The sequence below is a fragment of the Dermacentor variabilis genome, chromosome 4, assembly GCF_050947875.1.
Source record: "Dermacentor variabilis isolate Ectoservices chromosome 4, ASM5094787v1, whole genome shotgun sequence".
Classification (NCBI taxonomy): domain Eukaryota; kingdom Metazoa; phylum Arthropoda; class Arachnida; order Ixodida; family Ixodidae; genus Dermacentor; species Dermacentor variabilis.
This window is the reverse complement of record NC_134571.1, coordinates 134,789,960-134,817,221: the sequence shown is the minus strand read 5'-3', so window position 1 is coordinate 134,817,221 and position 27,262 is coordinate 134,789,960. Positions and strand designations below refer to the sequence as shown.

The 27,262-nt window shown below is 45.7% G+C and overlaps 1 long non-coding RNA gene across 1 annotated transcript in view; it reads right to left on the bottom strand.

Moving 5' to 3' along the window:
• Positions 1-7,600: 7,600 nt before the first annotated feature.
• Positions 7,601-27,262, bottom strand: part of LOC142577960 (uncharacterized) — a 31,165-nt gene continuing 11,503 nt past the window's right edge. Inside the window, exons 2-3 of the long non-coding RNA XR_012827117.1 lie at positions 16,646-16,771; positions 7,601-7,855 (exon numbers count right to left, since the gene is read on the bottom strand). This is a non-coding gene — a long non-coding RNA (uncharacterized LOC142577960). The remainder of the gene's footprint in view (positions 7,856-16,645; positions 16,772-27,262) is intronic.

Here is a 27,262-nt window from a genome sequence, read left to right as displayed (position 1 = left end):
GCCCGCGCAAGTGCCCCCACGCTGCGCAGCTCCTGCAACGCCTGGCCCTGTTGCTGCAAGATGGCCTCCAGGGCTGAAGCCTGCCTGTCTGCAGCCTCGCTGTGGAGCATGGCCTCGGTTCCAGGGCTACGGCCTGGCGGGTGGCCGCATCCCGGAGCTCCGCAATCAGTTGGAAACGAAGAAATACGTCGCCAATGTCACCTCAGAATTATTCGCTACCGACACTTTGCTGGAAGCTTCTGTTTATGAAGAGTCTCAGGGTGCACAACACTTTTCTCTCCGCTGAAAATCCACTGACCCAGCGACATCCGTCAATGGTGCCGACTTCTGCGCATATCCAATTCCCTTTGTTTGGACAGACCATAGTGGTGCCAGAATTCATTTTCTGTCACCTCCTCAAACTCATCTCACACCTCCAAGCACCTCTTCGTAAGAAGAAACCAAACAGCCCTTTTCAGGGCTACGCACCAGATTTTCTGGCGGGCGATTGTGCAGTATCAGCGATTCTCTGTCCTATTTACTGCTTCAGCATGCAAAACACACCGCCACCAACGATCGAAGAAGGCGTGCAGATGCGACGTTATAATTGCAAAAATGTATATTTGTGCTTGGTAACTATGCTGAGGATTTAGTTCCTTACATACTTAGGTTTGTTTTTCTGTAGGGGTGTGCAAATAGTAAATGTTTGGTACGAATTAATTTTGAAGAAAATACCCAATAGAAAGACACTCCATCGAATATTGTAAAATAGCACATATTCGTCCATAAATTTCCTTATTTTCCCTTTGCCCACATTCGCCATAAAGTTTTTGTTTAATTTCAAGGCAGAATAGCTGTTATTGCACTTCAAAGTTATTGAAAAACATTTCTAGGCTACATCCATTTGCATCCTATCTCTTTTTGAGATATATCCGCAGTGCACAGAAATAGTATCCACGAACCGTGTTGGTTTCCTGCTGCTGCTCACTGCTCCGGGTGTGCAGTTCCACTAGGCGTGGGAGGGCCTCACGGGCACCCGCCGGTGGCACTCGGCGGCGCCTTTGGCGTTGTGGTGCTGAAAGCATACAAGTTATGCTATTTTTTCACAGCAGAAGGCTATGTAACTGATGTTTAAAAGGACGAACATGGTAAGAAGCATCACATGCCGCTGGGTGATTCCATTAAACTGTTTATATTGGTACAGCTGACAGGACAAGGTGACTCCAACTTCGAGCTGGAGCACTCAGGCACTCCTGGGCCGCATTCTGCTCAGCCACACCACCGGCACCACGTGCAACGCTCTGAAAAGCCCGTTCGCGTAAGGCACTGCTTTATGGACACCGAGTGCAATAAACGAAAAAAAAAGAAATGCGATGTGTGCAAATTCACCTGCAAGCCACTGGTGCCGGGCGTCTTGCCAACCGAAACTGTAGGCTGGGCGGGCAATGGCTGCGTGGGCTGAGGGTGCCGGAAGTCCCCAGCGAGAGCTCGCGCCTGCAGCCTCTCATCTGGGGGGACGAACTGTAAGCATGTGTTGAGAATGTGTCACAAAACTTGTCTGCACGCATAACGATGTTTGTACCAACAGCTACTAATCACAACTGATACGGTTTAATGTAGCGAGTCTGCACGTAATGGGGACAGTGCGCAGCTAGATTTTTTTTTTTCGAGGGGTGTTTGAAAACATGGCATGCTATGCACATAAAGACCTTCGAGAAGGGGGGGTGGCGTGTTTGGTGCGCCAACCACTGGCTATGCCCCTCATCGATGGTCTCAAACAGTTTCGAGCACGTAGGTTCCTCTAGTATGCCTCAAAATCTAAGTTCACGGGCGTCCTTTCACCACTGCAGATTCGACCGCCTCCGACAAAGTTCTAAGCAACACCACCCTAGCATGTCAGCTACCGTCAGGGCCGGGTGGCCTTTTCCTAGACGTTTGAACCCACTTTTTACCGTCTCGACGCGACACGCAAGCGGATATTTTCGACGCCTAACGTGAGCTACACGCCGTGTCACGACAAACGACACACCGTAATACGCTTTGTGTCACCGTAGGCCGCGTCGCATTGAACCTCGCTTGCCGAATTTCTGACGGTCACAAAGTGCTATTTCACAACACTTAGCCGATAACAGTATTCTAAGCCAGTGCTTACCGCTTCCGACCGCCCGTACACAGCGGCTCGCCCACCATCCACCCGCGCGGTTGCGGTTAGCTGCAGGATGCGGCCGTAGAACCCAGCGAGCTGACCGCCTCCGGTTACCCTGTTAATAATAAACCGAGCGTATGAGACGACCGGCTGAAACGAATCCGCGCACGCTCACCTTTGCTGCTGTCTGACAAGGGCTAGCGCCTGGTCCGCGTAGAACCGCTGCTTCCGCCAGAAGACCTGCCACTGCTGCACGGGCTTTCGTGGAGGGTCTTCGGCATCCAGCAGCGCCTTCAGCCGGACCCATAGCGCCTCCTTGTCGGCCTTTGTGAGCGATGGCCCCAATAGGTACGACGGCGTCACGAGGGTGGGTTACTCCTCCATAAAAGACAGGAGGAGCTCTATCTGACGCGCCGAAACCCGGGGGATGAGCGGCACGTTTCGGTGCGACGACATTTTGAAAAGTGCGTCGAGTAGACCGCTCTTCTTTTTTCTCGCGCTGTGCCCAACACCACCTAGCGACGTTGCAGAAAAACTGATTCTAATAAATTGTAATAGTCGTACACATTACTATTTGAGAACGTGTTTAAGCTTGATAATAAAAAATACATTTTTTTCATACAGACATTTGATTTATTAGAAAGCGAAAACCATATCGGTTTATAGTATATGGTCCCCAGCAGACGACAGACGAGGCAACGCAACGTCCGGGGAACTCACCGCTTGCTGATTGGCTGCTCTCTCCGTCCCCTTGTCTCAGATTTTGCATACTGCCAATTTGTGACGTTGCAGCAAATGAACAGAACGCGTATCGAACAAAATATCTCCGATCGCGCCCCTGTTTAATATACCTACAAGAGTCACAAGTGAAAGCCATTCTGTGCTTGATTTAATTATCACTAACTCTATGCAGACGAATGTTGTATCGGGCGTTTTATCTTGTTGCATTAGCGATCACCTTTCCGTGTTCGTTTGCATATAGGAGCGTGGTACAATGGGGAGCAAGTCTAAATCAGTAGCATACCAAGCAATTACAGAGACATCACTGATATCCTTTGGGGAAGAGCTCGTGAAAATAGATTGGAGCAAGATAGCTGAAGTAGATGATGCAGATTTAGTCTATAATATGACCTAATAGTTTGAGCCGGACCAGGACGAATTTTTCTTCAACTGCGAGGCTTTTCTTTCGAGGAACCCGTATGGGTTTCCTTTGTAGCAATTGCTACGAACGGGTGGATGTCTGATTTCCCCTTTATTAGCCTAAAAGATGTTTATTGATACTTTTAAACAAATTTATCATGACTACTTTCTTCTTGTGACCCGCATGAAAATTCGCAAAACCCGCAAGCCCTCTCCGCGGAGAAGTACAAACCAAACAAAAGTTATACAGAAATTTTTTGTGCACTCGTCAGGCTGAGGACCTTCGGCATTTAAGAAATACAGTAATAAATTGACGAAAAAACTGCGATCTGCAAGAACTTCCTATCACCTATCACTTCTAGACGTCAAGAATGCTCGACATCGTACACTATGGGCAAGATAAAATACTCTATTACAGCGTAATAGGGCACACGCTGCATTAACCAAATCAAACATTGATGGAAAGGAAGGTTGTGGTTTGGAAAAGGCTAATGTATTCAATACGTTTTTAACAAACCTGACTACTAGCGCTGCTCAATCTGATGCTAGCAAATACATACACATTCGAAATGATGAATCAGTTTTCCTGCATCCTGTTACGGTGAAGGTGAAGTAGTGTCAGTAATAAGAAACCTCAACAACAGCAGTAGCTGTGATATTGGTGAAATCCAAATTCGGCCAGTCAAGCATGTAGCTGAAGTTATCGCCCCCACACTTATTCACATCTTTAACATCTGTTTAGTAACTGCGGTTTTTCCGAAAAAAAAAATGCGATTAGCGAAAGTCGTTCTCCATTTTACAAGAGGAGATCGAAATGTTCTTGGTAATTACAGACCAATCTCAATTCTGCCAGTGCTCTCAAAAGCCTTTGAAAGAATGCTTCATCGAAGACGGTCTAACTTAATTCATAAAATTAACATGCTAACACCATTTAAGTTTGGCTTCTGCAAAGGCAAATCAACTGAGTCTGCATTTGTTCGAATAAAAATGATATATAATAACACAACTAGAAAACAAAGCTATTGTCATTGGTGTGTTTGTGGATTTTTCAAGGGCCTTTGACCTCGTGGATACCTTGCTAAGTGAGTTGCAGCACTATGGTTTTCGAGGGAAAGCACTATCATTATTCAACTCTTATCTATCATTTAGGCAAGAAGTGGAAATAATTATTGGTATAAAGTCTGAACCGAAACCTCTCATGTGCGGTGTCCTTCACGGAAGTGCGCTAGGACCTTTACTCTTCAACATTTATATAAATAATATAATAGATGTTAACCATGACGCAAAATTTGTCATTTGTGCGGATAATACAAGTCTGTTTTTTGCCGGTAATAACGCTTCGGAACTTATTGATCAATGCAACGTTGCAATGAAAGCCCTCGGGGATTGGCCCACAGACAATTCAATGAAGATCAACAAGGGTAAGACTAAGGCTGTCTTTTTCAGACCGAAAAATAATCTTATCCCATCGCCTGAAGATATTATTTTAAATTCATGTCCTGTAGAAATAGTAGAGCAGTTCAAATGCCTAGGGGTTATATTTTCCTGCAATATGTCATGGTATTATCACGTTAATTACGTCTCAAAGAAGATAGCTGAAATCAATGGTGCTATACGTCGTTTAACGACATCATTTCTCCACAAACTAAAATTCTGATTTACAACGCAATCTTCAACTCGCATTTGAATTATTCAGACAACGTTCACTAACCCTGAACGTATTCACCTAATCCAAAAGAAGGTATTTCCGACATGTGTACAATTCATCATACCGACATCCAAGTGCAGCTTTATTTATTCATTCTAGAGTGATTAAAGTACCTAACCTCTATAAATATCGCCTCAGTGTCATCTTTAAATCGGAAATTAAGAATAATATAACCAATCTCACGAAATTAGCAGAACTAAAGAAAAAAATGTTAAGCTGTCCAACAAGACATGGAGAGGGCGAGGAATGAATAGTACCGACACTTCGAATTAAACTTGGACAAGAACGCCTTCACTATAATCCTCCTTTTCTTCTTAATGGTTATAGTCTCATTAATTTCGATTTGTTTTCTTGTTCGCGCAAAGAGCTTCATACTATGTATTTCAATAACGTGGCTTAAGTTTACTTATGTGTACATATTGCTGTTTCGTGTATACTTTAGTGATTCCTTGGTATACTTATCTGTTTTTTTTTAATTGTGCGAGTTCCAGTACTGCCACCCTGATGAACATTAGGTTTGTAGACTCATCAAGCTGCCCTGGTGTGGCGTGTTTCTGCAACTCCTCCATCTGTATTGTAAGATGGGAAAATGAAATTGAATTGAATTGAATTGAATATATTTCCGCACAGCCTAAAATCAGTGATGACGAAGTCTGGCTTCTGTCGACCTAATACGGTAAACCCGCACCCACATTGCAAACCGATATACACCCTTAAAGGCTATTAAGAGTGCAAATTGGTCTATAATCCAAATCCTTACACCATTAGGGTATAGAAGCGCGAGTTATCAACAGAAAAAGTCCTTAGGTTATAAATTGGTTCACAATGCAGGAACCTTTGAGATTTCACATAGGGAAGGGCGCGGCCACCGACTACTGGTGGGTACTCATCCATGTGCCTCCGAGTAAAGACCATTGCAACACTTTTTTTTTGCAGAGAGGTGGAAGCCTGTTGGCCTCAAATAAGCCGATATTTTGGTTAGCGTCTTCTGTAGTCGCTCTTGGGTGGTGTGACACGAACGCGACGGACTCCAAATGCATATGTATGTGCAGATAGAATGTACTATGGATGTCAATATGGCAGGATTGTCGTCAGATGGATAATAGTGGTATTAAAGAATAACGGGTGCGTACTGCGCCGTCTGGCACTCCTTCCTCAATGGAGCAATATAAACTGCACCCTCCAGGAGTGGTCATAAATAGCGGTTGTTCTTGTGGACAATTCGCTATGCATTTGTACAGTCGCCCTCCAAGACCTAGACCACCCAAAGCTTCGAGAATTCCGCTGTGAAGGACTGAGTCAAATGCAGTTTTTGTACAAAAAAGAAACTTGTAGTGGGTCTAAGGCTCAATGTCTTCATGCGGGTTAATTTTGTCGTTATGCAAGAGTTATGTGTAGGTTTTGTCGGTGTCGTGTAAGAAAGAAATGTGGCACAGGGATTATGTTTTAACAATATCAGGTACACGTCATAAATAACATACCGGGAACGCCTTAAAGTCTGGGGTTTCATTGTAAGTAAGGAAACTTTTTAACGCAAGATATAAGTCTTATAGCTTATTTGTCCGCGTAGTTCTTGCAATAGCGCGTGAGAACTGAGTAGACGTAATGCAGTTAACCCGCTACCTCGACTTCTATTGCCAATTTACACCAAGTGACAATATGAACTCGTCATCCAGCCTTTCACTTGAGTTGTCAGGATAGCTTGTTTTTCCACGGGAGCTGTATGTAGTGAAGACGAGGGCCGTGATCTGCATCCACATTGAGCTGCAGTGAACCGCAGTGACTGCCCACCAAAAACAGAGCTTATGGTGCTTAAGCATCCACTTTCCTTTCCAAAGTTTACCGTTCTTTATCTTCCTTATAGAAGCACAAATCTTCATTTTTACAAGTTAAAGGGGTAGCATTCAGGTACTTATGACTCGTTCCAAGGCTCTAGATTGTGTGCTAGGCTGTGAGAAACTGGGCGCAATGAGTCATCGGATACCTGTAAGATTTATTTATTTATTTACATACTTACATTTACCCCATAAGCATCACAGGAGGGTGGGAGATAACAACAGAAATGATAAAGAAATCGCGCTTAAAATAACAAAATGGGATGCTGTCGCCCAAAGGGGAGCACATGACGACGACGACGACGACGACGACGACAACAAAGCGTCACAGTTGTTGCTTGATTGCTGTGTCCTTGTCGTTCCTTTTGTCCTTTCTCGCACATATACTCTGCTGGTTACCATTTTTTTTTCTCTAGAATTGTGGCTCGAGAATAAGATTACAGCTGATGGAAACAACTCGGACATAAACAGTCTCAACAAAGACAGGCATCAGTCTGCTTTATATCATCCGTTTTATCATTGTTTCGGCAGTCCGCGTCCTTATCCCTGCGCCGAAATTCTCGTCCGAAAATGCACCAGGTGGTCTAACAGCGCATTTTATTTTGCTATTTGCGCATATTACTAATATGTTGTTCGCGCTGCGACATGTGAACGCTGCTACTAATTCTAATTGTCATTGGGGAAACGGAAGAAAGGCGCATGACAGTTGTGTTGATGGCGATCACAAGCGGAAGCTTGCACGTTGCATCACGCCCTGACAAATATACAGTATCAGAAACAATTTGTGCAAGAAATGCAATTTTATTTACGTCAGACATGGTTCATTTAGGCAGTGCAATTGCTGGCATAAGTTGGGGCACGGGGAAAGTTTAAAGATTGCAGCAACCAGATTCGCGTTCGTGCCAGCAGTCGTAGAAGTTCGCTAGTGCACTGTGGCCACACAGCACACTTCACCTGTTCCACATTTTGCGTGGTCATGCACAAGTCCGCGGCAAGATTGCCGTGGCCCGCACGTTCCCTCCTTCGTTGAACATTCCGGCACTTTGCCTGCGTTGAGCAGAAATTTCGGTGATTCAAGGTAGTTCACAAAGTTAGAGTTTCAACAAGACAAAATGTGTCATAAGGAGGTGGAGATTTGATTTGATCAAGAGTGAGCGAAGAAAGGAAGCCTCAGCCCGGATTCGGGCTGCAGTTTGCTGATTCGTTCCTAGGGACATAACTTAATAGAACGGAATATTGTGCTAATTGGTTTACAATAGGCATGGTATGAAGTAGCGCTAACTCGACGAAACAGGAGGACAAAGAAGAAGCCCTTGGCGTGTGTCTCCCTTCTTCGTTATTGTGTTTAGCGCTACTTAAGACCGTGCCAAGGTATATATTCAAATCAGCAAGGAGGCAGTAACCTTATTACTAAATCAGGATAACACCGAAGTTTCTTCTGTGCTGTTTTCACGTATTGAAACGGAAGAACCCCAACAACGAGACACTGTGTCGTTGCTGATATATGAATTCTTCTTTAATGTAACTAGGTCATTGATCAACAGCATCGACATTCTAATTTGTCTTTTTAGCAAATAGTCAACTATATTGTTCTCCTGGTCTGTGAGAAGTGTTCATGTCGACATTATATGCCCTGCAAGAATCACAGTCCTTAACGATGCTTTTATGTTGTCGTGTTAAAAAAAAAAACCTGCTCACTTAAGTGCACTCTTACGGGATTCGTTTTGCATGACGTCATCCGCTGAAAATTTACCGTTACACAATGGCCTGTGACCTCACATAATAAACGTATTTTATAAAATGCATGGTCCGATCGCGCGCTGCTGCTGTACTCATAATGAATGATTATCAACTAGCCCGGTTGTCAGCTTTATTGTATGTTCATACGTACAATATTGTAATGAAGATGACGAGAGCCATCTCAGAAGCAGCGCCGTTGAAAATGCATTGCCTGCATCAGATGTTCGGGTGGGGAAATGCGCTTGGTGAACCGCTCTACCCGTCATCAGTTCGGAGTGCAATAAACCTCCTTTACATTTGGTGGAAGTCCTGGGCTTGCTTTAACTATAACGCGGGAACTACTCTCTTCGTTGATGTCCCTTTCGTGTTTTTGTCAAGCTTTATATAATATTGTTACGTGGAAGCAGATACAGAACGAAAACATGGGCGCTGTAGCTTAAGGCTATGCAAAACTTTTCGATTTCAATGCTGCAATCAGCCGTTCATATTGGTAGAAAAATTTTCAGCCACCCCCACTTCGCCTGTCTGTCTGAAACACCCCATCGGATATGACGTGTACACACTAATTATGCTTGATTATGCCGAACAGAAGCAATAAATAATGGGCGCTATAAAGTAAAACGATTCCAAACTTTTCTATTCCAATTCTGCTATCAGCCCTCCACGATTGGTCAAAAACTTTCTTCGACCACCCCCACTTCACCTGTCTATCACGCGACGTCACAAAAACCGCGATACCTCCCCATCTGATATGATGTGTACACACTGATTATGCATGATTTGACCGAAAAAAGAAAAACAGTTATTTCTGATTCGACCCTTTTTCGCCATTAGCCCTCGGCTATTGGTAAAAAGTTTTTGGGCTGCACCCACTTCACCTGCCTGTCACGCAACGTCACAAGACCGCAAGAACTCACCGCGTCAAAGTGACATGTACGCGATAAAGAGGCATTTATATGCCGAACAAAACTGAATTTTTTTCGGAATAGCCGCAGGCTGCCCCGTTCCGTAAGGAATAAAAGATGGCTGCCGCCGCTCGCTCAGACGCTGGCTACTCGCACCTGCCGGAGAGCATGGGTGTATTTGCGTATAATAAAGCTTCTTGCGTGGCGGTGTAACATTTTCGAGCACTTTCGGCACGTTTACTCCCTCATTCTGCCAACTCTTCTTGGCTGAGGGTCCTTTTTAGCGTCATTCTTGAGCTTCCGTTGCATGCCGCGGCGATTTTCGACCAGCCACCGCAAGCTAAGTAAGGGAAAGCCGACCAATCGTAGACGCCGGCACCACCCTCTTCATCCGGTTATCGACTTTCAGAGCAGTGGCTCGGCCCCATCGAATCCCTCTGCACTTGAGCGTTCTCCTCACCTCTTTTCAGCCAATTAGATACGACAAGCCGCTCAGTGTAGGCAATGTTATTCGTTTTTCAAGCAAACAAAAGTGACCTACTATGAACGAGGAGAGCGTTTGATTGGTCTCTTCAGACAACCCTGCGGGCGACCGCGCGGTGCTTGCGTTGGTGGTTACGCAAATTTGACGTCAGGAGATTGGAACAGAAACATATTGGAATAGTTTTACGCTATAGGGCCCAATATTTCTGATTCTACGCTTGTTTGCCACTAGCCCTCTGCTAATGGTCAAAAGTTTTCGGGCAGCGCCCACTTCGCCAGTCTGCCACGCGACGTCACAAAAGCACGAGAAGTCACCACGTCGAAGTGACATGTACCCGCCGTGGTTGCTCAGTGGCTATGGTGTTGGGCTGCTGAGCACGAGGTCGCGGGATCGAATCCCGGCCACGGCGGCCGCATTTCGATGGGGGCGAAATGCGAAAACACCCGTGTACTTAGATTTAGGTGCACGTTAAAGATCCCCAGGTGGTCGAAATTTCCGGAGTCCTCCACTACGGCGTGCCTCATAATCAGAAAGTGGTTTTGGCACGTAAAACCCCAAATATTATTATTATTATTAAGTGACATGTATGCGTTAAAGACGCATTAATGTGTCGAACAAAACTGACTAGCCGGAAACTGCCCCGTTCAGAAAGGAATAGAAGATGACTGTTTGGCGATCGCTCAGGCACTGGGGCGCTATAACGTAAAGCTACTTCAAACTTTTCTATTCCAATTCGGCAATCAGCCTTACGCTATCGGTCAAAAGCTTTTTTGAACCACCTTCATTTTGCCTGTCTGTCAAGCGACGTCACGAAAACCGTAATAGCTCCCCATCTGATACGGCGCGTAGATACTGATTATGCATGGTTGGACCGAACAAAAGAAAACAAATGAGAAAACAAACAAATGAGGACCGTAGCGTACGCTGCGGTCCTCATTTAGTGGCGAGATTCTCCCGCTTCGAGTGTCTCCTTTACAACGCTTGAAAACACTACAATAGGTAGTGGCTGCCTTTGAAGGCGCGCAACATTGTAGGCTACTGCTGGGTGCCGCAGTGCCGGACGTACGCAACGGAACCCGCTGTCAGCCTTATTCACACGTAGCCACAGGACAAGACGCTGCGTGAAGCTTGGCTCGCGAAACGCAAAACCGGCAAACAGTCATCGGCTATAACTCGAGCATGCAGCAAGCACAGACGCGAGGAAGATTTCTGCTACAGCGCCGGGTCTGCGATGTCCGGAAAACGCGCACTGAGACGCTCGCCCGAGTCCGCTGCCCGACTAATGTCATGACGGTTTGGTCTAGAACTTGTCGATGCTATTGATACAGGCAAGTTCACTGGAGTGGAAAGGGAGCGGTAAGAAGCGCATTAAAGAAAAGCATGGCATATGGTCATGTATGTCTTATGAATTAATGCACTGGATTACAAAAAAGAAGCAGCGGGAAATCGCACGCTCAGAACACCGATAAACATACAGTGCGAAGCAACTCGAGAAATAATATTGAAACATCCAAGAATTTAGAAGAAAAAAAAAAGATTGAATCGTCGCGACGGCACATCACAGTCCCTGTAGGCGTCGAAGTCTACTATGAAATTATTTTGAAACAGCTCTGATAGCGCTCAGGCAACAATGGTTGCTTGTATACTGTCAAATGCTTATATTCTGCGGCCTAAAGCTCATGGCACGGTGCGAAAACGCGCACGCGGCGAAAGCGAAACAGTGAGCGGACAAGCGACATGCAGACGTACAGTCGGTCGCTGCGAATCTGTGCGATCGCTGCATTGAGGCTTCGTTCTATTACGCTCCATTTAGATATACAAACACTATAAGAACATATTTCATATAGTTTGCTCTCAGTGTTTACCTACCTTTCACACAAGAAGCCGGTTCGGGAGACTCCATCGCGGCGATCGCGCGCAGTGGCATTCACTGTACGTATTCGGTAAAGAGATAGCGTCTGTAAACGATTCTGTGCTTTCAGTTTGCCCAAGATAATTTTTAGACAGTAAAAAACTTCTCTAGTTTCGAAAGTACTTACAAAAATGTCCGGGAGAGCTCGCGCGTGATGTTTTCAGTGAGCGCTGACAGCAAAACCTACGAGGAGCGCGCCGCGTGAACCCTCATACTACGCCAGCGAGGCGCTTCCGATAGATGGCGACTCCGTAACTCCTCGCCGCCAATACCTTCGTGTGCGCTGTATGCTCGCCGCTCTCGCGTTGAAGCGGTAGACCGCCCGTAGGTCACTTCGGGCTGCCGCGTTGCTTACACCAGCGTTTTGACCGCGAGTGTCCGCGCTCATCGAGTGTGGTGTGTTGTTTGGTCGTGCGCGCTGACACCATATGCTTGTTAATTCTGTTAGTAAGTGAATGTTACCAAGTTTTTACGGGTGATTGTCATTACATGTAAATGAGAAAGCTTAAATTAGGACTACAATTCTGCAATTGAGAAGACGACGTGCTCAAACACGAAGGCGCTGTATCATCTGTAAAAAGCTGTATCCAGTGCGCAAATGTTGAGCGAGCGTTAGTAAATCGTGGCAGCGGCTGGCACGAACGGACTCTCAAGGATCAGTATTCTCTACGGCTTTTAGCCCCTATTATATTGGTTTATTGGCATCCCCTTTCAAACGGGACAGTGACAAATAGTCACCAAGCCCGTTTAAGTTAATCAGGTATTCTGTACATGCCTTTTAGTCTAGCGTTCTGTATACATCTCCTTAATACAAATAGTCACCGAGTCCTTTCAAATTAATCAGGTATTCTATACATGCCTTTTATTCTAGCATTTTGTATACATCTCCTTAATAGTTCTTTCTCATCTTAATATTCTTTCTCTTTTACCACTTCTATTCATACCTTGCATCACTACCTTTATCTGTAACGGATCCGGTGCTATAAATCTCTTCTTCTGTTTTTGCCCCACTAATACTCTAAACGTCTATAATCTCGACTGCTGACAGGTTGATGTCTTCCTCACACATTAAATCCCGACGCTTCTGGAATGTGTACGTTTCCTACAGATGTCGCTGGGTGAATATCTTTGCATTCCGTAGGATGTGTTGAGTGGTCTCAGGATTTTTTCTGCAGCAGACACATGCCTAATTATTTTCTGAAAATTTGCTCCGGTATGTTTGGCCTTAGACAATCAGCATGAACTTCAAATTGCAAGGCACTGCCCTATGTGTTACCCTACAAATTTTCCCTTCTAATTTATTTCTTGCCATTCTTTGTAAATATCCATGTTAACACGATGGCGATAAGATCCCTGTGTCGCAGAAAATCGGGTGTTGGCGTCGGCGGAGTTGTCCGTGAGCAAACACCTTTGTATATATTTAGGCATATGCATATGCCACGCCTTGCGCTATATGCGTGTTATATCGCCACGCCATTTTATCACTAAAGTTACTCATACCTTGTTTTACATTCTTGACAAAGTTATTCTTCGGAATTTTGAGAATGAGAGCCCGCAAACAACTGTCACCAAAAAAAAAAAAACATCGACAGTGCGTGCCTTTTATGTTAAATCGTCTCAGACTTAAAACTAAAAGTGCGAAACGATAAGAGAAACCTGAAAAGGATGTCATTTTCTTGGCGCGGCTGTGCACTATATACCTCGGGGATCAGCCCACGCAAGAGGCCGCGTTTCTAACAGAAAGCACCCGTTCGTGCATAGCGTTCGTCGCCAGCGTTTCCCGGTAAACATTACGGTTACAAAAGCAGCAGCTGCCGAGAAGCGTGAAAAGGAGTCATGGTTCTTTGAATGCTACCTCGTTCCGCTCTTAAAGGCGAAGCGTAAGCGTCCTCCGGGTTTTTTTTATTTGTTCCCATCCTTTGCATCCAATTTACTCTCTCTACTTCTCTCACTTTGTTGCTGATGATTCCCGTTTGTCTATTTACAATTTCTATTGCCCTGTACTTGGTTGCCACCTTTCTTGACCTCTTCCTACATTCTGCGTAAAGTGGACAGCAGATCGTTGCGCCTTTTAGCCGCCCATTTATTTTCATCCATGTTCCTGAGCCTTTGTTAAAAACTAAATTTGCTCTGTGCTTCTCTGACTTCAAAACAGGGCCCAACCCATGTCTCCTTGCACTGCCTCACCGATTTTGTTGTTCCATCTGAACGGATCTGATAGGATTTTGTTGTCCGAGATCTTGAAGTGAAGTCTTCTCGCTTGTGACGTAAAAGCAGAGTGACTCCGCAGCCGCGCCACACGTGCGCTCGCTGCGTGGACGCAACTTGACACTGTCAGCCGATCAGCATTGCTCGATCGGATCGGAAAACATTTATTGAGCTCTAGAAAAGAGATCTTCGCGGCTTCAGACGGCCTCTTCCATCTTCTGATGGATTCTTCTGTCTGCAATCACAGGGTGGGTGCCCTAGTCTGAGGCTCCACTGAGTATGGCCAACCCGCTAGCTCGCTCTACTAGGCGCTTTTGGCCGTTCGAGCTTACGCTGGAAAGCATACTCTCCCACTGTTCCACACTCGGGTTCTTAATTTTATAGATAGTTGGGGACTCAATATTTTGACAGGCCCATGATATGTGTTATAGATCTAGTTTCTCTCCGCACCATGGGCACTTAGCCTCATACTGTGTAGGGAAAATTTTATTGAGATGGTTTAGATTCGGGAAAGTACCCGTCTGCAGTTGTCGCCATGCAACAGCACCCTCTCTGCTTAGATCCTTATCTGGGGGTGGGTACTTCAGTCTGACCCATTTATAATAATTTAGGATATCTCAGTAGCCCATGGGTACTGACTCGGGTTCCTCAAGGCTGGGTGTGTCGGACGCCCGGTTGGTATGCCCTCGAGCTATCCTATCCGCCTCTTGGTTCCCTGTTATGCCAGTGTGCCCTGGTACCCAGATTATGGTATGCTGAACTTTGTTTCCCTGGTCGCATGAGCAGAGTATGTGGCGTGCTCTGCGCCCAATTCTGCCGTTTGTATAATTACGGCATGCTGCTTGAGAGTCTGCTATTACTGTTAGGGACCTGCCAGATCGATAGCCCTCCAGTGCTGCCAGAGCCACACCTGCCTCTTCGGACTCGATTACCTTGCAGTCCTGTAGTGATGCGCTGGTGGTCTCCTTGAGGTGAAGCAGCGCACTGACACGGACACAGTGGAGACAAACAGGAAAAGACGACACTCGCTGCACTCGCAACTATTTTATTTCAGAACACATACTTCATATTTATATACCTGGGCACCCTCAGGCGTCAAAGAAAATCAAGGCAAGATTAAAGGCATTTTTTAAAAATCATTTGTCCGCGCATACTCGGGCGTCAAAGATATGGCACCTATCTATCATGGTGTGGCAATCCTATCATAATTTGTTGCAACCCTAACAACCATTTTTATTACACTTTTTTTTCTTTTTAGTGTACTTCCAAAAAGGCAACCTCACCATGGCTTAGATGTACAGATGGCTGACTGATACAACCCTCTCCCCTCTTGTGAATATGAAAGGCTTCGATTATTTCCCTGGTTAGTTGGTCCTTATGGTGTGATAAAACTATGGTATCATTGTAAAGCGGCCAGCACCCATGTTGTGAGCAGTGCCCCTTAATGTGGGAATGAATGTTTCCCCCCAGTGACCTTTTGTGCTCCAAAAGTCTCGTGTTTACACACCGACCCGTTTGGCCGATGTATACTCGGGGCCTTCAATAAATAACACTCAGCAATGTCTATTTTCACTTCACTCCACATTAAAGCTACCGATTGGTGAAAATCACTCCGGAATCTTCGAATATTGCGTGTCTCTTAATGAGATCGTAGGTTTTCGCACGTAAAACACTGGAATATTTTCTCCACATTGCGCTACCACAATCAACTTAATATGCCGAGGTCCACGTAGTTGGTATTGTTGTTCACCAGTCTGGCACTGAGGCATACTGGTAGGTAAAATTAGGCACACATTCAAAAGAACGCTTCGCCCTATTTTTCAGATTTCTTCGGAAACGGGAGCTGGAGCAAAAGCAGGAACTCTTGCCGACTTGTGCGGCGGCTGGTACGTTTTATCTCGCAGCCACAATTTCTACACCAAACGTTATTTCGACGGCTTACTGCAAGTGATGCGGGGAACTCAACTTCACCGTGTGCTACAAATTGAGGCTGAAGGAAGCTTAATATAACGCTCTTAGCTTGAGACAGCAAACGTTATTGCAGTCGCAAGCGATTATAACACACGACCGCACTGCAATGGTAGTACGTATACTCCTTGAGTGACACTTAGTACATACACTCCTTAGTACATATATAGATATACTCTAGTACATATACTCCTTGGGTGAGAGCTACTCCTCAGAGGACGCCTTTGGGACACCTACCATTCCCATATTAGTGGGCCAAGCATAAATACGGTATGCCTACGTGTGCGATACCGGAAAGTCCTTGCTACCACATAGCTGCCGACAGTGCGTGCAACTGTCTGCATGCTTTCCAAGTGGGCGCACCTCGCGTGTTGAGTCATTATCTCAGCGCTGTAGGCGTTTTAAAGTAGGCATGATTCCCGATGTCCTTTACATGGAGAATATGCGCTACCTCCTTAGGTAGTTTACAAAAAGGTTATTCCAACCAGATAAACTTCGGTGGCGGGTTATTCAGGGAAACGGCTGCGTATGTGCTGTTGTTTCTGTGAAGCGCTGCAGCAATTTTTATCGATATCACAGTGCTAGATTTAGTCAACGAACAGAAATAATCTATTTCTTACCCATGTCACAGCAGAATTGATTATTTCCACAGCCGCTAAGGTTCAGATACCTTGCATTTGGAGGGCACGAAGTCCGAAGCACGCAGGTGTACCCTAAAGAGGTGCAGGTAGTAGCTGCCGTGCTTTCTGCGTCGTAGATACATAAACAACAGTATGTAGCTTCAGAAAAGGTATAACGTGCATACAAAGCTGTATTATTTGTTGAAGAGATAATAGAGAAAGTGGCTGAAAAGGCTCACTCAAGATACCTGTAGCGCACAATTCTGGCTTGCACTTTCGGTGCCAACTCTGTACATTACGCTGGTCGTTGGCAACACGAGCAATAATGGTTCTTCTAGCCTCTACAAGGCCACTTGACAGAGCGGCGCCTACGCATTGCTGTTCCATTCGTGCTAAAACCCTTCAATGAATAAAAGTAGAGCTTTGTTTTTGAAGTTCACAGCTCTTCGCCTTTCTCTCTTGTCCATGAATCGCGCAGGGCGCAGCCTTGTTCTAATGCGCGAGAGCTGCCATATGACATCTGGCTGTTCTTATTTCTTTGTGTTTTGCTTATAGAAAGAGGCGAATATCCTTGAACTAGCTTTCAAGTGACAATTATGTTGCAACCACGGGTGAACGCGCTGGTGTGCGCGGTCTGCGGTGCCTATTTATTCAATAATATTTCTTTATATTCTATAAGTTTACGACTGAATTCCAAGAGCCTTCAAGAATATGAAGATTGCTGCATTTCTGCATAAAAGTTCTGTAAGGGTCAATCCTGAGACTCCTGCTTCGTATATCTACACGAAGCATGAGCTATTATTTGCAAGGTTTCGAACCAAAGAGCTTTCGGGTTCAGTTAGGGTTCAGGTTCAGGCTTCTTCATATTTTTGGTTCAGTTCAGGTTCAGCTCCAGAGCAGGAATATAACGCTTTCAATCGGTTTCAACTGGTTCATATGGATTTATTATTGTTGGGAATTAAGGAGAATAAAGTTTCTAGAAAAGAAATGTTTTTCAGCCTCACCTGAGCCAAATAGCTTATTTCTTCCTTTACGTGACCCGAACTTATGTGTATTTGGTGTTTTAATGTTACATAATAAATTCAATACAGTGTTATTATAAGTGCACGAGCATAGAGTGATATTTTCAAAGGGTACAGTGCTAAATGCGTTCCATTTAGATGCTCCTGTAAGCTACCTTATACTGTATTGCATCATTCAGTTAATATTCTGTTGGCTAACAGGGTTCGCTATGTATCAGCAGCATGCAAATACAGGAACGAGAATCTTATCAAATTATTTCTCACTTGTTTTATTATATAGGCCAGGCAGCATTTACAAAAGAACTTGTCTACACTTTTCAGGCGTGTCAAATAATCTTTGTGACAATTTCCTGATCATCATCATCATCATCATCATCATCATCATCATCATCATCATCATCATCATCATCAGCCTGTTTACGCCCACTGCAGGGAAAAGGCCTCTCCCATACTTCTCCAACAACCCCGGTCACGTACTAATTGTGGCCATGTCGTCCCTGCAAACTTCTTAATCTCATCCGCCCACCTAACTTTCTGCCGCCCCCTGCTACGCTTCCCTTCCCTTGGAATCCACACCGTAACCCTTAATGACCATCGGTTATCTTCCCTCCTCATTACATGTCCTGCCCATGCCCATTTCTTTTTCTTGATTTCAACTAAGATATCATTAACTCGTGTTTGTTCCCTGACCCAATCTGCTCTTATCCCTTAACGTTACACCCATCATTATTCTTTCCATAGCTCGTTGCGTCGTCCTCAATTTAAGTAGACCCCTTTTCGTAAGCCTCCAGGTTTCTGCCCCTTACGTGGGTAATGGTAAGACACAGCTATTATACACTTTTCTCTTGAGGGATAATGGCAACCTGCTGTTCATGATCTGAGAATGCCTGCCAAACGCAACCCAGCCCATTCTTATCTTTCTGATTATTTCCGTCTCATGATCCGGATTCGCCGTCACTACCTGCCCTAAGTAAATGTACTCCCTTACCACTTTCAGTGCCTTGCTACCTATTGTAAATTGCTGTTCTCTTCCGACACTGCTAAACATTAAGTTAGTTTTCTGCAGATTAATTTTTAGACCGGCTCTTCTCCTTTGCCTCTCCAGGTCAGTGAGCATGCATTGCAATTGGTCCCCTGAGTTACTAAGCAAGGCAATATCATCAGCGAATCGCAAGTTACTAAGGTATTCTCCATTAACTTTAATCCCCAATTCTTCCCAATCCAGGTCTCTGAACACCTACTGTAAACACGCTGTGAATAGCATTGGAGAGATCGTATCTCCCTACCTAACGCCTTTCTTTATTGGGATTTTGTTGTTTTCTTTATGGGGGACTACGGTGGCTGTGGAGCCGCTATAGATATCTTTCCGTATTTTTACATACGGCTCGTCTACACCCTGATTCCGTAATGCCTCCATGACTGCTGAGGTTTCGACAGAATCAAACGCTTTCTCGTAATCTATGAAAGCTATATATAGGGGTTGGTTATATTCCGCACATTTCTCTATCACCTGATTGATAGTGTGAATATGGTCTGTGGTTGAGTAGCCTTTACGGAACCCTGCCTTGTCCTTTGCTTGGCTTCTGTCAAGCAAAGGGCCAGGCAGGAGCAGGCAGGAGCAGGCAGGAGCAGGCAGGACCAGGCAGCTGACATTCATATTGTCCAAAATTCTTAGTGCAGGGATACAAAACTTGTGTCATAAAACGGTCTGTCAGATCGTGTTGGTTTGAAACTGTAGAAAATCTCCTCAGTACCCTGCTGAGAAACATAACTGCCATCCTCCTTGCGCACTGCCGATGCTACCGGCCCAATAGCGCAGCCGAGACGTCTATAATGCGACTGTTCAGTTTATTAATCGCGAGCTCGTTCTGTTGCATTCGCTGCGCTGCACGACGCTGGTGAGGTGAAGTTTTATTCCTTAGGGAATTTAAAGGGAAATCGTTTACTGTCGCAGTCGCAGAGCAAAATACATAAACCTGATGTCGCACTGTTTTCAACGTTCGAACATCATAAGACAGCAGCTCAAAGTTCTGAGTGTGCTGTCATTGCAACGATATAAAACACAGCACGACGATGTCTCCAGTGGAGCATAGCTCCCCCCCTCCCCCCCATGCTAAGGTGACGTCTAAATAAATATTGTAACCGAGAAAAGCATCACTTCGCAGGTGACTACTATACAGACGGTCCCTTCTCTTCTGGTAAAACCCGATGATTCTGAGCTTTTGCACACCGAACAAAAGTTTCCAAGCTCGTGTTCAACTCGATTTCTTCGCCATGTTGGCCCCTTATTAGAATATAAGAGTAAATATCCTTGTTACAAAACTAAAGAACACTGCCGACTATTCGTGAGCGAGTAGTCGTACTATAAATGGTAAAAATATTATTAATTTATGAGTTTTGTATATGGCAGTACTCATTTTCAGCATTTGTGCGCTTGTTCCACGTGGAGCGAAAGGCTTAATTTTGAGCATAAAGTAGTGGCCTTTTCATGTTATTGCTTTGGCGCTTTAGGTGCATGGTAAACCACGGGAAATGAGCGCTTTTGGTGAAGATTATTGTGGGTTTACTTGCGGTGAAAAAGGTGGTGCATCAGTGCGGCATTTTTTTCCGGTGCAGACGAAGCGTTCCAAGCGTGGAGAGGCAACTCATTGTGGTATTGATTGAGGCGGGCCGCGTAAATAACTTGACTCTTGCATGAACGCCGATTATTGAAGATCAATTTGGCAACCACGTATTCACGTCAGCCAAGCACGTGAAAATTATGAATGGACCAGATTATGTGGCGAGAAAGTTGCGGGACTGATGCAAGGACTGCCATTTTTCTGCAGCGGATTAAATGGTCAACACAAATAATAATTCAATAGTAGCCAGCAGAAGCATTCGGGAACGGGTCGAGCAAGTAAATTTTCGCGATTAATTCGTTTTCGTAAATAGTTCCGTAAAAGTAAATTCATTTGCTTGTAGGGTTGACATGATAAACATGAGAGCTGGCCATATATTGCTTTATCGTTTCCCATTGTTTGAGCCAGACAACCCACAGGCGCAGCCGCTACAAAGTTAGTGCGAGGCCGACTTGGCACAATATAGTGCCATCGTGCATAGTACAAACAGCTGTAAATGCAGGCTTTCGGGAATGACCAAAAACAGCAGAAGAACAGTCAGCACAGCAGTTTGTGTAGGACAAAACGTCACAAAGACTGCATACCGTTTCCTTGGCTGACATGCGTGCAAGTTCAAGCTGGAGCCTCGATGCGGGCTCCCGGTATTGCTCGTCTTTGTGAATGCGTTGGTATTAGAAAAGTCGGAGAAAATGGAGACGAGGTAATCATTAGAATAGTCGTCGTCACATTTTGAATGTAGAGAAGGGAGCCGAGACAGGCAGTCGGTATGTCTGTGGCGTCGCCTGCTCTTGGAGGTTACAGGGAAGCTCTATTCTTATAGGTACGTCAACCAGCGAGAGTTGCGCAGACCAACAAGCCAGCAAAGTTTATGGTGGTTGTTGGCGATCTGGAACTAGCGGCTATGCAGATAAGGTCGCAACTTCTGGATGGCTTAGAACGACAGAAAGCTGAGCTAGTTGGTAATGATTCATTATGCAAAATAGAAGTGAGGCGTGCAGACAGGACACAAGAGTAGAGAAGTGGACAACACGAACGCCGACTATCAACTGAAGGGGGCACTGAGGCGAAAAAAGAAAGAAGGCACAAAACTCATCTGCGCATGCTCGCCTCAGTGCCCCCTTCAGTTTATAGTCGGCGTTCGTGTTGTTCACTTCTCTACTCTTGTGTCCTGTCTGCACGCCTCACTTCTATTTTGAATTCTGGATGGCGATCACAACCGCTAGACACTGCAGTTCGGTGATTGTGTAGCTTTTGTCTGCTATTATTAAGAGTCCGAATACGGCAAGAAATGACGTGCTGGCGCTCGTCACAGGGCGGAGGGATTGCAGTGCCAACAGCTACGCCACAGGCACCTCTGTGCAGCTCACGCAAGGCCTGTGGATCAAAGTGCCTCGAAATTTAGCCAGAGATCAACAAATACTTCATTTGTCTGAATGCAGATGTCCATGAGTATGAGCGATCCTGGTAAAGTTAGGAGGTCAGCAGACACTCTGGATGCACAAAATGATTGATAAACCGGTAGAAGTGGCCAGGAAACTTGGGAAGTCTTTAACCATCTTTGGTTGACGATATTCACGAAATACAGCAATCTTGTGGTGGTCTGGCCGTGAAATGGTCTCTGTATACCAGCAAGCCGAATAGAAGTGCTTGACGGTCGAGCCGACTAAAGTTTGTTATTTTTTAGAAGGCCTGGCTGATGTTTCACTCAGTGGAAGGAGCGCTATCCTCAGACACGCAAGGCGTAGGCGTTAGACTGGCGCCTGGGGCGTGGCCCGAACACACGACTTGGCGTCTTATGCTTTACTGATTAAGTGTCCCCGTAACAACCAGCGGCGGAATTCGCTAAGAGAACTTGCGAACAAATTTTGGCGTAAGAAAAATTTTACGGGAACAGAGTATTCACAAGGCTCAAACTGTTCGTAGGATCAGGAAGCTTGCGATGCCCGTTGCTGCAAAGACGACCGCTGTAGTAAAAAAAAAAAAAAGGCGTGTATGTAATGATACAACAACTGCATACTTCAGTGCTTGTGCCAATTGTAATCTTAAGTCGTTTCACAACACCGAACAGCGTCCCAGTTCTCGACATAAAATGACATTTCTACGGTGGAGGGGTAGCAGTCTTACGAACATAATTGTGTATACTTGAGGAACATAATTACGAACATAATTGTGTATATATGCGCCGCTCGAGCTGAAGCGGCTAAGCGTTGGAACGGGCTGTTGCGGCCGATTACCAGAGACCACAAGGGATAGCAGAGGATAGCGCTCTGATATGTGAACTCAAATTGCATTCAGCAGTTTTAGTACATAGTGGTATTGGACGTGAGCTGCTGTCAAAGACGGTAACAACAATGCTGTGTTGCTAACTTCTGCTTAATGTATGATAGGCTTTATTTCGTTAGGTGCGCAATTCCCTGACTTTTCATGCCTGTCATGACACACTATTCATTATAATAATCGTCATCATCAGCCTATTTTATGTCCACTGCAGGAAGAAGGCTTCTCCCTGCGATCTCCAATTACCTCTGTCCTGTACCAACCGATTCCAACTAGCGCCTGCGAATTTCTTAATTACATCGCCCCACATAGTCTTCTGCCTTCTCCGACTGCGCTTCCCATCTTTTGGCACCCATTTTTTAACCCTAATGGTCCACTGGTTATCTAACCTTTGCATTACATGACCTGCCCAGTGCCCAGCTCCATTTCTTTCTCCTAATGGTAATTAGGGTATCAGCTATCCCCGTTTGCTCTCTGCTTCACACCGCTCTCTTCCTGTTTCTTAACGTTACGCCTAACATTCTTCGTTCCATCGCTCCTTGCACGGTCCTTAACTTGTTCTCGAGCTTCTTTGTCAGCCTCGAAGTTTCTGCCCCATATGTTAGCACCGGAATGCACTGATTGTATACTTTCTTCTTAATGTTAATGGTAAGCTTCCAGTCAGCATCTGACAATGTCTGCCGTATGTGCTGCAACCCATTTTTATTCTGCTGTAAATTTCCTTCTCATGATGAGGGTCCCCACTGAGGCATTGACCTAGATAAATGTGCTCCTTCACATACCCTAGAGGCTGACTGGCGATCCTAAATTCTTGTTCTCTTGCCAGGCTATTGAAATAAATTAATAGACAGACTATTTGGCGTTAGCAAATAGAAGTGTAGTGTCTATCCTTGACAACCGTTAAGTTTGTCACTGATGCGTTTTGAGTACTTTTATCGTTCTTTTTGTAGTTTGAGCTTTCTGTCGCTCTTAGAGCTACGGATGATTATATTTCTCGATGAATTTGCTGCTATAATTCTCCATGCGAGATGAAACAAACGACAAAACACCTAAACGTTTCTATTATCAAAACTTCTTACTATTACACACTTCGGCGTCGTATTCCGTGTCATCAGCCTCAGCCCTTTATTATATTGCCAATAGTTTCAATTCAACACGAAGCCTTAGCGATGTAGTTTCTGTGCCCACGGTTTTGTTGATCCGGTGGCTTATGGTGTGAGCGAACCTATCCCTACGACGCACTGGAATCCTCATTATGACATGAAGCGGGACGTCAGTGCGATGACATAAAAGAAAAGAAATAACGAATACAATCACGTACTGCCAATCATAAAAAATTCATAAAAACCACCATTCACCATTCATGTGAAATGAAATGCTGTGAACGGCGCGAAAACTTGTCGCCCGCTTACACGCACGCACGCACGCACGCACGCACGCACGCACACACACACACACACACACACACACACACACACACACACACACACACACACACACACACACACACACACACACACACACACACACACACACACACACACACACACACACACACACACACACACACACCGCCCCGGACAGTTCTGGGTGAAATGACGTCTTTCTATCTGTTGCTCCTCTCACTTAAAAAAACCCTTCATAGGCGCTTGTGAATTCATAGCACAAACATTTTCTTCCCGCCGCCGGCGGTCTCACGGTACTCCGCGCCTGTTGCGCGGGTAGCCAGGTCAATATGACGCCATGAAATGCCGGCCACAGTGGCCTGGTATCGCGAAGTGAACAATCTGAAGCGTGCACAACGCTGAGCGTGGCCACTGAAACGTGTCGTATCAGCAAGATAAGCATTTGCGTCGCTCGAATTATGTTGTCTTGTATGACTGTATCTCCTCTTGTAATTAGCGGCGTAAGTGCATATCGTAGGGAAAAGGAAAAAGGAAGCGTGTAGTGATTTGCTGTCAGAATGCAACCTCTACTAAAGATGCATGATGCACGATCATGCTATCATGTCTTACCATTTAATTCGAGCTTTGCATCCTCCTCACCCTCATACGACACCGTGAGTTAAATGCGCGGCAACATCAGTTGCACAGTTAGCTTAAAAGGCCCCTCACTAGGCCTGGCTCACAAGCGCAGAGCATACATTGCGTGACAACGATCGTGTCTGCAAAGTATTACATCGCTACGCGCCGCGGAAAGATCTGAACGAACGCCGTTTTTCCTTCTCCTCGTGGCCACCGTGCTCCAAGCCGGAGGATGACGTAATCGTGTCCCTGCGCCTCCCTACTCGAGTCCGCAGTGTGACGTCACTCGTGCTGACACGTGACTTCGAGAATTATTCAAGGCACCATCTGTTATTTGCGTGATCTGTTGCTTAAATTGACGAACTGAAGTTTAGAGAAACAATGAAACGCACAAACGGAATGTCTGTGTGTTTTTGCTTTAATTCGCACCGAAGTACGAGAGATGTACTTCCGCTTTGTCTGCTTGTTCCCATGGTTGTGCGGTCACGTGCACAGGTACCGAAACAATGTCATTTTCTACCGTGTTCCAGCACGCGACCGTGCTCTGCGATCTGCTTGTTCAGCCTCAGTATTCGTGTAGCACTGAGTTATACCGCTAGTAATGTGTCCTTGTGCACAGCGCGCAATATCGTGCGCTGCGCGGAGCGATAATGCCCCAACCACTGGCACGCGTCGGAAAGCATCGGCACGCGCCGAAGCGTCAAAAGCGTCGGTTAGGAACACGGCGAAGCGTGACGACGCGCAGCGATTATGTCGTCTGCCGATGCTAGAAGTTGGCCGACGCGAGGCGAAGCTTCGCCGGCGTGCCCCAATGAGAGGCTGCGACGCGTCGCCGGCGTCAATCAGTCGGGGGCTGCGAAGCCTCCGGCAGCTATGCCTATGATGGCCGCCGCTGCGAAGGCGTCGACGCCAACGATCGTCCAAGTTCTTTGGACGCACGACGCGCGCCACGTGTTCCTGCCGTAATAGTAGGCCGACAACGACACGACCGACGACCGTGGGTTGTGGCAGTGCGACGTAGATCCGAAGCGACTTCGAACGACGCCGATTTATCCAGCCTGCCCAATGGGTCCCGCCGGACTCAGGGCGATCGTCTGCTAAAACAGCCGACCGAATCACGATTGCCGCGACGTCTGTGCTTGTTGTATGTGTATTTTGTTGTGCTCAAAAGGAATGGAAACATGTTTCCGAACTCCGAAGTCTGGATTATCAGCACTCGCTTACCACCGACGTTGTTTACGTTACGCGTAGGCCTAGCGCGTCCATCGAGTTCGTAACTGGCGAGTGAACGAGCCCAGCTGAGAAGCTTTGTCGAAGGAAATGAATTTTCAGTTCCGTTTGGTCCTGCAGCGGTTTAAAATATGGCACTCCTGACTTCGTGTGATGTGTGATGTGGTGAATGAGCCGTGTGGAATTTCGGGTGGTCAACCCCGGCGTGTTTCCTGTGGTCTCAGGTGGCTCAAGTTTAACTGGTGAGCTTTGCGCTGTATCCTGTGGCAAACACAACTTTCAAAAGCGAAAGACACTAGTAGCCGAACTATGGGAAGTACGTACATCATCAGCCATGCCACCCGTTTCAGCCTGATAGTGCGCTCTTCTATTCGGCATGTGAATCCAGTTCAGCACAAGTTCACTGTACTCGTTCACTCGCTTCTTTCAAGTGCATGCGCCTTTTGGGCTAGTTGGAGATACATCGCTCGTGCAGCGCTCAAGAACACTGACGCACTGAGGCAAACCTGACAGCGCAATCATGTTTGAGTCAGCGTGTCCTTATACTTGAGCAGTGCAAAAAGAAATTATCTGTTTTCAACGCATGCACCGTGTGCAATGCATAGTAGGACCTGCATCATGCAAGAACTACGCATGTAGCAGCGTATACCAGGATTGCTTCGATGCCTGCTTCAGAAGCAGCAAGTACGGAGTCAATGAAACTGTATTTGATTTTTATCTCACTTCTTGTTTTTGGAAAGTGTCGATGGTGTGACTGCATTGTGGGGAAGGTGAAAAGGTGTCATCAGTGCTTTGTGCAGTCGGTATGCCTAAACTGCTCAAATCCCTTCAGCTTCTACTAAAATGTTTCTTGCTGCGACGCTATAAATTGTAGTCAGGACAAAGATCTACTCAAAACCAAGTTACTAATGCATCTGCGCAGAATGTGTTCGATTAAAAAGTTAATACTTCCAGAGCAAAAATATGCCGATGCACAGCATACATGCTTGAAATAAATACATTCCGTAAAGGTGAACGACTGCGCCTACAAGAACAAACTTTGCAGTAGCACTGCAAAAAGTGCTGCCATGCGTATCAGACACAACAAAACTGCTGCGTGTCCAACCTACTTTCTCGGAGGCACCTCTATAAAGACTGTTCGGGCCCTTCCCATATTGTATGTACCATTCAGCTCTTCTCTCAACTTTTCCGCATATGTCACCAGCACTTTAACTAAGCATCGGCCTTTTCTTCGGTTTGTGGCACGTGTATTCCTTCCCTGATGATCTGAGGTTTTCCGAGCACTCTACAGTTCTATCATTCTATCATGACTTGAGTGCTGCTCATCAGTATAGGCCCCGTACCAAACTCGCGGCGGTAACAAACTTAAGCTTGTTCAGCGCTTAACAACACGCACCCTCTACTCCTGCCTTTTCGGTTGTCACAAGCTCATTCATGCCAGCC